Genomic DNA, 12,616 nt, shown 5'->3' with positions numbered 1-12,616 from the left:
TGCTATGAAGCAGGATTTATAACTGTTGGAATCCACATAATCCACTTATGGCGGTTGAAAGGTCAGGTTTTCCAAATACACGGGACAGCTTTCTTTGAATTTGCTTTCCTTTGAAACAGTAGTTATGTGTGTTTTTCAAAACACTCACTGTATCTCCATCACAGCTTCATATTCATTAATCTACACTCGGATGAAACCTTTCTAATTGACTGTAATTCTTGCTGTGGGATTCAATCAAATGGAGGGTGTCAGTTGGTGTTGATTCATTTTCTGTAGCAGCACAGTTCTTACAATAGCTGTAACTAAAAATGGTTTTAACAGCAGTCAAATGAATGACATGAAAACATTTAAAGGTTTGAGACCCAACTTAATTACTTAAGAAAAAGAAAGGTCACATTTTCTGCATGCCCAACCTTTTTTTGGAGCATGTGTAAAGACCTTTGCAAGTTATTTTTCTCTGTCTCTCTTTGTTGAGCTGTACATGCTACTCCTGAGACACCAGTGGCCCTGACTCCCTGAGCTCCCTGGACCTGTCTGATCCATCCTGATGACATACTTCTAACAGAGTGCTCATCACTTGAAAACTGCTGTGTGGATGGCACCATATGGACAGGTCAAGGATCCAAGAGATTGCTGTGGAAGGCACCAATTAGACTCCATGAAGAATGGCTTTGGACTGCAATTGATACAAACAGTTTTGCTACAATGGCCTAGGACTGGAATTACTATAAAAACTTTGGGACTACAATTGCCACAGACAAATTTTGCACTCAAGTCTTCCATGGCAGACATCTTCAACAATATAGACTTCATTGTGGGAGAGCGTATGGGTCGAGGAAAGGAACGCCATGACAGAAAAGATTCAGAATCAACAAAAATTCCTTTATTTTATATTTTTACTTTGTGCTCAGTGCCTTAGTCACTCGTTCCCTGGCACACACACACCCTCACGCTCCTCCTTAAATGCTCCCTCCGATTACTGCAAGAGAGAGAACAAACCGGCGCTCGGCCACACCCCCACTGCCACATTCATGTTGACCATATTTTACACATTTATAGATTTATATTATTTATAATTGTGCTGTTCGGTGTCACCCAGATGAGAGTGGCTACCTTTTTTGAGTTTCAGTTTCCTTCCTTATATCATCTGCATTTTGCTTATTATGAATATATATATTACAGCGGGGAAAATAAGTATTTGACACATCAGCATTTTTATCAGTTTTATCAGGGATTTCTAAGTGGGCTATTGACAAAATTTTCATCAGATGTAGCCATCATATTGAATTCATACAAAGAAATCAGAATATTTAAGTATACAAGTTGAGTCATAATAAATAAAGTGAAATGACACAGGGAATAAGTATTGAACACACTTTATTTAATACTTTGTAGAAAAGCCTTTGTTGGTGATTACAGCATCTAGACCAGGGATGGGCAAACTTTTTGACTCACGGGCCACAATGGGTTCTAAAATTTGACAGAGGGGCCGGGTCATATATATATATATATATATATATATATATATATATATATATATATATATATATATATATATATATATATATTAATTACATTGGAGATTTGGCAAATTCAGTTTCATCAAATGCCAGAAGATCAACTATTTGTTGCTATCTTTTTTGCCAGTGCATCAATAAACAGTATCAGATTACGCGAACAACGTCAATGGAGCTGAAGTGTGACATCTTTAGGGGAAACATGGGCATTACATGGGAAAGGTAAATTGAACAATGTTTACCCGTACCTATTTGAATAGAATTTGGTCACGTTCGGCGTGCCGGATTAATAAACCCAACGGGCCATGTGTGGCCCGCGGGCCGTAGTTTGCCCATGTCTGGTCTAGACATCTCTTGTATGGAGAGACCTGTCGTCTGCATTGCTCAGGAGTGATTCTGGCCCATTCTTCCACACAAATGGTCTTTAAATCTTGAAGGTTCCTTGGGTCTCTTTAATGAACTTTGATCTTCAGTTCTCTCCATTGATTTTCTATGGGATTTAGGTCAGGGGATTGACTGGGCCATTCAAGCAACTTGATTTTCTTTTTTTGAAACCACTTCATTGTTTACTTGGCCTTGTGTTTGGGATCATTGTCTTGCTGAAATGTCCACCCTCTTTTCATTTTCATCTTTCTGGTAGATGGCAGCAGATTTTTATCCAGAATGTCCTGGGAAATTTCTCCATTCATCCTGCCTTCAATAATATGAAGTCTGCCAGTACCAGCAGATTTTTATCCAGAATGTCCCGGTACATTTCTCCATTCATCCTGCCTTCAATAATATGAAGTCTGCCAGTACCCCTTGCTGAAAAGCAGCCCCAAACCATGATGCTTCCACCCCCAAACTTAACTGTTGGTATGGTGTTCTTGGGGTGGTGGGCAGTGCCATTTCTTCTCCAAACATGGTGTGTAAAATGACTGCCAAAAAGTTCAATTTTGCTTTCATCTGACCATACTATAGTCTCCCAATAATCCACAGGCTTCTCCAAATGCTCTTTCGCAAACTTTAACAGAGCCTTAACATGCTTTTTGTTCAGCAATGGAGTCTTGCGTGGTGAGCATGCATGGATGCCATGGCGGTTCAGTGCATTGCTTAAAGTTGTCTTTGAAACAACAATACCTGCTGATGCAAGGTCTTCCTGAAGTTCTGCCCGAGTGGTTCTTGGCTCTTGGCGAACTCTTCTGATTATTCTTTGGACTCCTCGGACAGGGATCTTACATTGAGCACCTGATCGTGGCCGGTTTATTGTGAACTGACACTCTTTCCATTTCGGGATAATGGCCCCCACAGTGCTCACAGGAACATTCAGCATTCTGAAAATGCGCCTATAACCATTCCCATCGAAATGCTTTTCAACGATAAGATTACGAAGATCTTGCGAGAGTTCTTTGCTTTTACCCATCATGAAGTCTTTCTAGGCCATCAATTAGGACTAAAGCAGCTGATATCAATTAGTACTGATAGGGGAAGGGTTTCTCTCTCAATACTGACAGATTTCAGGTGATCTCCTGGCTTTCTATGCCATTTTGCACCTTGTTATCTTCATGTGTTCAATACTTATTCCCTGTGTCATTTCACTTTATTTATTATGACTCAACTTGTATACTTAAATGTTCTGATTTCTTTATATGAATTCAATATTTGGCTTGATGGCTACAAATGGTGGAAATTTTGTGTCAATAGCCCACTTAGAAATCCCCTTACTGATAGAAATGCTGATGTATCAAATACATATTTTCCCCGCTGTATATCTGGAATTGATATACTTCTGTAAGGCTGCTTTGTGACAATGACCATTGCTAACAATTATATAAATAAAATTCATTTTCTGTACACTTACTGTCACTCATACACACACCTCTAATTAAGTTCCTTCAAAACAACAACTACAAAAAAAAAATTAAAAACCAAGGGAATTAAGCACTGTTTACATGGTTACTAATTTTGTACAAAAATGTCTTATACTAGTAAAATCATGTTGTGTAACCTATTTGAACAAAAAAGTTATAAATAATGAAATACCACTACATTTTACTCCTATAGTCTCTTTAATTTTTCTTTACTTTAAAATTATTCCATTATCTGTCATTATAAAGCTAATTCTTGTTATGTAATAACAATCACTCACAGACCGAATTGTAGTTCATGGAGGAAATCGCCATTGTCTATATCAACACTACATTAATTCCACAAATCTTTCTTTTTCCAGATTTATCGAGAAAGATAATCAAAACTGAGTGCCATCAGAAATGGTTTTGTATCCACTGCACAGTGGTGGCCAGACCCAAATAAAAATCAGCAAATCACTTTGAATGAATCATGCATCACACAGTAGGACACAGAATGTGTGCAATAAAGCACAGTTCCAAATGCCTTTTAGTTCTCAGACAGCAGCGTGATGTAAATCAAAGTAATACATTCTTTGAAAAAGCAGTTGTGTTTACATTCCATAGCTCATGAGCAGATTTACACAACATTTTACCACCACTTTATAAAATCTAAGGTATATTTAGCATTTAGTAACCAAATGCTATATTGCATACAGAATATGAAGCACAACTGGGACAAAGTAAATATAAACAACTCCAATTATCCTGGCCCCTGTGTTCATTGTGATGCGAGAAGTAGAATATGCATAATGCAAAGGCATCAGATTGTGTTGTGAAGTTGTGGTGGGTCACAAGATTAGTGATCGCAAAGCAGGTATGCACCCTGGATAGGGCAGCAGTTCATCACAGGCAGCTGTAAGGACTATGTAAGTTCAGTTGTGAAAAGCCAAATGACTAACATGCATATGATCTGATCATATTATATTCTGTATAGTATGCAGACCAAAACAAATGTGATTCAGGCACAGCACAGATCATTGATTTGAGACAATAATGATGTCTCAAATCAATAATAAAAAACTGGAAAGAAGTTTAAAACAAACAAACAAATAAATAAATACAACTATGTGTGTGTGTGTGTGTGTGTGTGTGTGTGTTTGTCTTTGTGCATTGCAATGCTTCTCTAACCTGTACCCTAAGGCATAGTGGATCTTGAAGCCAAATCTCCCCTTTAGAAAGTTACATCAAACTGCTGCCAGTACATTAACTCTGTGGTTGAGCCTACGTAGGTGGAGCACAAGGAGGCACCAGGTAAAATGCATCTGATAGTGGTTTATGTATTTGCTGAATTTTAAAGCACATGGAAAGGAAAAGGCTAAACACAGACTGCATGTACAGTCAGCAATGGTTTCTATAAGAAAATCGAAAGTACTGCATAAATATTACATGGTACATAAAAACCAAAGTCTCTGATGCAACAAAATGATTTATAAATATTTAAGAATTATTCAAGCCTTAGTGAGATAAGTAATTACATTATCTTTGCATGATTATTGCTTAACTACTATTTGAAAATTGTAGGTTTTAAGCTTTTACGCTTTCAGTAATGACATGCTTTTTTGACACCTATCACAGCTGTTCCTACTTTGTTAGTTTTGGTTTGTGGGTGGTAGTGGTGGTGGTGGTGTGTGGGGGTAAAGTAGAAGGTAACAGGTAATGATTCTCACCTGTGTCTTCCCAAAGCTAGTTTATTTATTTTTGTCTCTTAGTGCTTTTTTAACTTCTGTAACTCTGTTTGCGAGCTGTTTTTGTTAGGTGGGGTTTTTTTTTTTTTTTTTTGTGCACTGAAAATGGTGGTCTAAATAAACATGAGCCTGGAGCTCAGTTAACATTCTGCCTGTCTCTTGAGTCTTCCTCCAAACTCTCACATGCTGGGGTCAACTTTTGGACTCTCATTCTGGTCACATGGGATTAATTCTCTAGAAAAGCACAGCTGCAAAGGCTGCAACACAAATCAAAAATTTACATATATGTTTAATCTAATAGATTATAATTTAGAGAGAGAGAGAGAGAGAGAGAGAGAGAGAGAGAGAGAAGGATAATTTTTCGTTGGTAGTAATATTGGGATCTACATTAGATGCAGCCTTCTTCTTCTTCATCTTCTTTCGGCTTCTCCTATTAGGGGTCGCCACAGCGGATTATCCGTCTTCATACCCCCCACCCCCGTCATCTACATTTGCCTCTTTCAAACCAAATACATTAGATGCAGTATATGGCCTTAAGTTTGTGGACATCTGACTATATCATTTCTACATCTCATTTCACACGCAGTCCCCATTTGCTGTTATAATAACCCCCTTATTCTTCTAGGAAGAAGTTGCACTAGTTTTGGAGTGTGGTTGTGGAAATTTCAGCTACAAGTTTGTTAGTAATTCCACTAAAGATCTTCTACTTGACACCATGTAAATTATATGTTAATGGAGCTCATTATCGTGCTGGAACTGGTTTGGTCCTCCTAGTTAAAATGAATGGAAAATTGAATGCTTTATGTCCATAAGACATTCTGTATAGGTGTGTGCCTATAAGCATGTGGTATCAGTTTGGTCAAAAAACACATGGCTAAAAGAGTCAGGTGTCCCAATACTTTTGTTCATATAGTGTAATTATACAAAACAATACAGTAATGTTCGGTTATTGCAGACATTTGGATTGTCTAGTAGAGGTCTACCTGATGACAAGCATGATGACTTTCTACATAGTGAACATGACGAATGACATATTCTGAAATGTACTGTAACTTTAGAAATCATGCCCAATCAACTGAATTTGTTACAGCTGACTTTGAAATTCAAATTACATCCATTAGTCTAACTGGTCTAAATAAATCTATGGTACATGAGGAACACTACAAGTCCTACATTTGCATGTTACATGCACATCAGTCATGTTCTGACATTTTAAATATAGGATATCTATTCTGGCACCATTATTTAAACTGAATTTTAACCTTGTGTCTTGATGAATTTATTTTATTGCAGTTTGCAAACATTTTTTCTGATCCATTATCAACAAGCTGAGCATTTAAACTTACCATCTACAACAGCTATGTAATAATTTTCAATCTTAACTGTCTAGTTTAGTTGAGCTGATGCCAATATAGAGGCAGATTCTTGTTCTTGGGTGAAAGAAGCAGAATGTGATGTTCTGTAGTTGTACCCATGTTTTGTGCATACTGAGATCCCTTTCTGCATTCTGCACCACAGTTTAATCATTTACGTTAGCCATCCTATTAGCTCATACCAGTCTGTCACTTTCAAATCTGAAACGCTGTGGGTCTTAAAAATATATTTTACTAGTTTACTATATATGAAAAATGGACCAAACCATCCTTCCTCTTCTGCATTTATAAACTTGCAGTCACCCACAATTACCTTATTTCACTGTAAGTAATATAGAGAACGTGTGTCACCTTTCCCACCCTGGGAAACATAAACAGTTTTTCTCTCTTTGACCCCCAGGCAAATATGGCTTTGTCAAAATAGAGATTACAATGCTCTTTAGATGACACCACTTCAGCTATCAAATTACTGAATTATATACTTCATTTCAAACAAAATCAATAAAGAAAATAAATATTTAAAAAGAACATCAAAAGACAGAACTACTGTTTTTATGAATGCATTTTCTAGGAGTATATTTTTTCCCAACATTCTGAATGAAAGGTTTCCCTGTAGATGTGTGTAGGAGTGAAGTGTCAGTAAATAAGTGACTCTTTGCTCTATTTGTGCCAGCAGAGTAAGAATAGATGCAGTTTCACCCTCCTCACTCCAGATGCTGCACCATTGAATAGTTGAAGGATTCACTCCTGCCTGAACACCTAAACTCTCTATACCTGCACACAGAAACAAAAGCACTAATGCACAGCCACAATTTAGGTTATGTACATTTTATACATAAATATATTGTATGGGAGAGAACATGCAACCGTAATATTTTTGTTAAACTGTGATGGTTTAAATGTTTAAATGGTCTTCATACATCAAGTACAGCTTTACTCTGACTGTCATAAAGTGCTATACTGTAGATTTCACAAACAAAACGTGTACACAGAATCATTTATTGATATAAAGATGTGCTGTGACTCACTGAAGATGCAGAGTTCATAAATCCCCTTTCTGTTTAATTTTGGATTTCTGTTTTTTTCTAAAACGCTTGTTTGGGTTATTTTGTGTTCAATTCCTTTTTTAACATCAGGCCATCAGGTTCAGAAGCTTAATGCATTACATAATGGAGCACCTGGAGAGTCTGGAAATGCACTATTTTTGTAGTACCATCAAGTTTGAACCTATATGTTTTTTCCCCCACTATGATAATTTGATCATTTTTTATAATTTTTCCTCTCATGTCTTCCACTCGCTCGGTTAACTTTCACTCCTTAGTTCATGTCTCCTTCCTTAACCACTGTTTGTATTCCTAATATCCTCCGTCTGTATTTTTCCTCTAAACATTTTGTCTATTTGGTTATCTGTGCTATCCTGCTCTCTCTTTAGCTAAAAGTCACTGGAAAGCCGGTTTGCACTTGATTGTTATAGATTATAGATTATAGATAGATTTTAGATTTCATACCCCCTGTATGAAACCGTTTCATCGTTAAGCAGCTCCTCCAGTGACAGACTGTTACATCCTAAGTGTCTGAAGGAGCGATACAGAAGGTCTTTTCTCCCTGCTGCTATTAGACTTTACAATCAAAGCTGCTCCCAGTGAACCACTCACGATAATACACACTGTTATTACTGTTTAACCGTGTAATAGTTACTGTTATTACTGTTTTACTGTGTAATAATACTACCTGTGTGCAATATTACCTGGAATACGTGCAATATTACCTGCAATACGTGCAATACCACCTGTGTGCAATACTACCTGCAATACGTACTTTTTCCTTATTTGTATTTATACATTGTGTTGTGTATATACTTGTATACTATAGTATGTCTATTCTTTTATATATTTGCATTTATTTATTTATTTCTTCTTGCTGCTGTAACAAAGAAATTTCCCCACTGTGGGACGAATAAAGGTGTATCTTATCTTATCTTATCTTATCTTATCTTATCTTATCTTATCTTATCTTATCTTATCTTATCTTATCTTTTGAAGTGATAAAGTGATTGTAGGAGAGCAAGTGCAGTGATCATTTGCGACCAAATCAGGGTTTTTTGATACTTTTATTTCTGATTTGAAATTCCATGTGCGCCATTTTGCATGTGCTAACTAAGTGATCTGTTTTTTGGAATAGATGGTGCTGTAGCATGAGTGACGCCACCAGTTTGTCTCTTACTGCTCTGTGTGCAGGTAATTATTTCTTGATCATATAGTGCTTAAGAAATTCTTCTTGCTCAATTGCACATTCTGTTTTGTTAAGTGGTTGTTTTGTGCTAAAGGGGTTCCATAAAGCACTTAGTTCATATTCTTTTTTATAAAAGAATATGAGTTTCACAAAATGGATCCAGCACGTTTTTCCTAATTAATTTTAAAACACCTTATACAATCACAAAGTAATAAGTTTAAGAAAAGTGCAAACTAAATTGTAGAGAAATCAGTTTGATTGTATTGAGACGGTTGACATATTTCAGAATGTTTTATTGTTGTTTCGGTTATAACGCCATGATATGTTTACTGTTGTATTACGTGCAGCAGAGTAATGGAGACCTGCTGTGGATGGAGCTGTAGCGTGATCGACCCCACCATTTTGTTTCTTACTGCTCTGTGTGCAGGCATCAAATACATTTTAACATCATCCAAATCCAGAGTGAGTGTGCTGATGAAGGGTGGGACAAACCGGGTCAGAGAAAAGTAGAGGACGTACATACATACTTACACATACATGTGTGCACACATATGTCTCGGGGTCTCTCTCCACCCTTCTCTCATTCCTCTTATCCTTTTCTCTGCTAACTGCAACAGAGAACACTCATTAGAAAATTTCCCACAGGTGTGTAATTCTTACCGCTTATCTACCCCCCTCTCGCCCTCCATTCACAAATTGGCGCTCAGCCATGCCCCCACTGCCACAGTGATATTTTAAGCATTTTCTATCAAGGGGGGACATTAAGACTTAATTAAATTATAGCTAAACTTTAACACATTAAATGCATTTAACCATTATAAATTCAACACTACTATATCTACTGGGATAAATTATTGCTCTTGAAATTAAGTGTTATATGGACTGACTAATTACAGATTAAAGCGTTTTGCCTAAAAACCTAATAAACCTTATTTAATATAAAATCAAATTACACTTGCTGTTTTTGCATTTGCAATCTGACAGTGCATGTGCTGTTAAGTAGGTATGTACTGGTACATAAATGACATCATATGAAAAGCAAAGGATGGAAATAAATTTTAAATAGGGTTGCTGAGATTTTTGATGTCGCAAATGTGCTCCAAGTATAATTAAAGTGTCTGTGGATGCCTCCATCAGTCCTAGCATCCTCACCAGATGCCAATACCCCATGTGGCTCCATCTAATTGGCAAGTACAGAAATAACTGCTAACTCTAGGGTGATGGAATGCATCCTCAGTGAAACTGTGGCCTGCTTTAGAGTTTTAGAGCTCTTCTTTGAATTTACCATGAGACGTTGTACTACAATGTAACCATGAAGCTCAGCACAGGTGAGCTGAGGCTTCAATGATTTGCTACTAAAATATATCATTATCTCTTAAAAGTCCTTGTTCCGTTGTATAAAAAACTCTTTTCAGCAAGTCCAGTGCAATGTTGCACTGCACCATACAACTCAACTCAGACTGCTCCCAAATTTTGAGTGGCCACCGTGGCTAATTTTGAGCCTGCCATTTCTTTGAGACCCCTCTTCAGATAATGACATTGATTAGATTGAAGATTGAAAAAGGTCTTCTCAGTTGCTAGGTAATTATTAACAAAGAAAAACCTTGCAGATGTGGCTGTAGACCTAGAATCATTTGCTGCTCTGATAAGGGGTGAGAAAAAAATGGCAGCCATTAACTTGAATCAATACCCAATAACAGCCTTTAGCTTTCATTTTCTACCACATTTAAATAAAACTGACAGAGGAACATTGGGGTATAATGATAAGAAGTGTGTGTTTACCTGCTCTGAGTCAGTTGAATTCCTACTTTTCGTTTTTTTTTTTTAAAGCAGTGATTCTGTACCTTGGGTAACCCGTTGGCAGCTTAGCTCCAACTTTCATTCATTCTTGGAGATGATGCTCCTCTGCACTCTTCTTCTCCTCTGCTTGCTTCATACTAATCCTAAGCTGAGATAAGACATAGAGAACATGTGCATTTTTCAAGTACCTCACAGCTATACACATGGTATACTGGACTTATCAGGCAGCTCCTTTCCTCTTTTTAAGAAGCAATTATTCAATATTTCCATACTCAGCCTTCTATTGATTCCAGCAGCTGCTACACAGTCACACATTCTAAGCAAAAAATCCTACACTGCCTCTAAGCCATAACAGCTCTACAGCTTACATTCCAGACACAGCTGACTTGAAGTTTAGACATGCACAGATTGCATGCGTTTCAACATCAATATACTGTACGATGGCAGATTAAAATATATATTATAAAGTAATTAATTCATTTGCTCCTCTTTATTGTGGAAGAGGGAAAATTTCAAATTGAATCCTATGTATTAAATAACAAGTTAAGGTATCTCTATTTCAAGGCATACATTTGTATTATAATGACCATAATAAGAGTGACGGCTTCTTAATAAATCACATTCCTTGATCCTTGAACCTTGCATGAGACATAAGACAGGCCTCCAAAAAGTCCACTGCATAACCAGAAATTTTGTCCTTAATATAAATTGATCCAAGCATATGAACACTGTACACTGCACATGTGGAAACACACATGTACAGTAGGTACTACATTACAGCATTAGACAGCAAGAGAACTTGCAGTCAGGATTTTTGATTTTAGATGACAGTTGTGTTTGTGCAAAACATAAATATAAATATACTTATCCCCAGCAATCTCTGTCAGTGTGACACTTAGTCGTAGAGGAGCTGTGGGTTAGGGCCTGCTTCATGGAACATCACATTCTCAACGTGCTGGGCCTCTTGTCGACTAAAAGGCAAGCAAAAAAAAGCCAATGAGGCAAAAGATTTGAGCTAGAAAACATTGAACCTTTAAACAAATTTTCGATGCCCATGAAAAATTGGCAAAAAAAGATGAAACTGTGCATAGCAATCTGTATTACAGCCTTACATAGGCTGACCATCATGCCTATAAGTAGCAATCAATCTTTATATAGACAGAATTATTTATTTAAAAAAAAAATAAAAATAAAAAAAAAAAATTTGCAAATGTTCTTTGTGCTACATTTTTGGGTTGAGAATGAGTAAACAAATGGCAATACTACTTGGCACATTGAAATGAGACAAAACAAAAAGTCATGGAAGTGCAAGAGAGAGTGTGTGTATCATGGGACTGTTATTATTTACTACCTTCTAGGCAGCTGTGCATTCTCAATGTGTCAGAAATCATCCGTCACCCCCACTGCCACCGTAAATCACCCTGACTGACATCTTCCACTCTGGCTTCTTGAGTCATCTACTCTTGCTAAGACTCCTTGTTTTTAATCAGACTATTTCTTCTAATATTGAAATGTCTTATTGCCAACTTGTCAACGGTGACAAATTACAATGCTTTTAGTGTTTTCTCATGTGTCATAAAGATAAAGTGTGGATTAATCTGAAAATATTACCTTTGTAAAACTGGGACACATCTGATAATTCCTGTCCAAGTGTTACATCTACAGAACAGAATTAAGAAGATTATTGTAGCAGAGAGAGTTCCCTTCACAGTTTAATTGAGCATCAGTCTCAGGGGAAATGGTGGTAATTCATAAAACATTAAGACATGAACTAAACTCTCCTCAGCCTGCTGTCTTCCCTCTCTCTCCAAATCCAGTACAGGTGCAATGTTTTGACAGTAAAAGGATATGGCATTGCTACTGCACATTTCTGCATATAATATCTGTGTATGGGACTTCAGTGTGGTGTGAAGAACTTCATATGTTGCCACTCTAACAGTGTAGTGATTGTAAGGTTCATTTTTGGAACAAAGCTAGGCATGTCATGTGCAGTGTGTGTCATTTGATGATGCATTCACAGCACACAAAACGATAGAGTGCAAATGCATTTTTGCCCTCTAGTATATCCAGTGTATGTTACATGTGTTGGTGGCTTTGGTATAGAAAGAATATAGTGTGTC

At 37.0% G+C, this 12,616-nt stretch overlaps 1 long non-coding RNA gene across 1 annotated transcript; it reads right to left on the bottom strand.

Moving 5' to 3' along the window:
* Positions 1-5,974: 5,974 nt before the first annotated feature.
* On the bottom strand, positions 5,975-12,152 carry LOC124394210. Its single transcript, XR_006927447.1, has 4 exons — positions 12,108-12,152; positions 10,479-11,467; positions 9,228-9,304; positions 5,975-7,238 (listed from the first exon to the last, which is right to left on the bottom strand). It is a non-coding gene; the product is annotated as an uncharacterized LOC124394210 (long non-coding RNA).
* Positions 12,153-12,616: the final 464 nt, after the last annotated feature.

Source organism: Silurus meridionalis, chromosome 2 (genome assembly GCF_014805685.1).
Source record: "Silurus meridionalis isolate SWU-2019-XX chromosome 2, ASM1480568v1, whole genome shotgun sequence".
NCBI classification, from domain to species: domain Eukaryota; kingdom Metazoa; phylum Chordata; class Actinopteri; order Siluriformes; family Siluridae; genus Silurus; species Silurus meridionalis.
Note: the sequence above shows the minus strand (reverse complement) of the source record. Positions and strands in the feature narration are given on the sequence as shown.